Genomic DNA, 994 nt, shown 5'->3' with positions numbered 1-994 from the left:
TAGTAAATAAAACTAAGCAAGACAAAAACAAAGTAAAGAGATTGAGAAGTGGAGACTCCCTTGCGCCGTGTCTTGATCTCTCCAGCAATCGGCGCTTTAAAAATATGCTTGATGGCGTGTATTTCACACGTTCGTTGGGCAACCCCAAGAGGAAGGTATGATGCGCACAACAGACAAGTTTTCCCTCAGAAAGAAACCAAGGTTTATCGAACCAGGAGGAGCCAAGAAGCACGTTGAAGGTTGATGGCGGCGGATGTAGTGCGCGCAACACCGCAGATTCCGGCGCCAACGTGAACCCGCACAACACAACCAAAGTACTTTGCCCCAACGAAAACAGCTGAGGTTGTCAATCTCACCGGCTTGCCGTAACAAAGGATTAACCGTATTGTGTGGAAGGATGCGCGTGGTTGACGTATTGTCTTTTCGTTCGACACGCGTCCGTTGGGAACCCCAAGAGGAAGGTGTGATGCGCACAGCGGCAAGTTTCCCTCAGTAAGAAACCAAGGTTTAATCGGACCAGTAGGAGTCAAGAAGCACGTTGAAGGTTGATGGCGGCGAGATGTAGTGCGGCGCAACACCAGGGATTCCGGCGCCAACGTGGAACCCGCACAACACAACCAAAGTACTTTGCCCCAACGAAACAGTTGAGGTTGTCAATCTCACCGGCTTGCTGTAACAAAGGATTAACCGTATTGTGTGGAAGATGATTGTTTGCAGAGAAAACAAGTAAAACAAGTATTGCAAGTAGATTGTATTTCAGTAAAGAGAATTGGACCGGGGTCCACAGCTCACTAGAGGTGTCTCTCCCATAAGACGAACAGCATGTTGGGTGAACAAATTACAGTTGGGCAATTGACAAATAAAGAGAGCATGACAATGCACATACATATCATGATGAGTATAGTGAGATTTAATTGGGCATTACGACAAAGTACATAGACCGCCATCCAACCGCATCTATGCCTAAAAAGTCCACCTTCAGAGTTATCATCCG

The sequence above is a fragment of the Lolium rigidum genome, chromosome 3 (assembly GCF_022539505.1).
Source record: "Lolium rigidum isolate FL_2022 chromosome 3, APGP_CSIRO_Lrig_0.1, whole genome shotgun sequence".
Classification (NCBI taxonomy): domain Eukaryota; kingdom Viridiplantae; phylum Streptophyta; class Magnoliopsida; order Poales; family Poaceae; genus Lolium; species Lolium rigidum.
Note: the sequence above shows the minus strand (reverse complement) of the source record.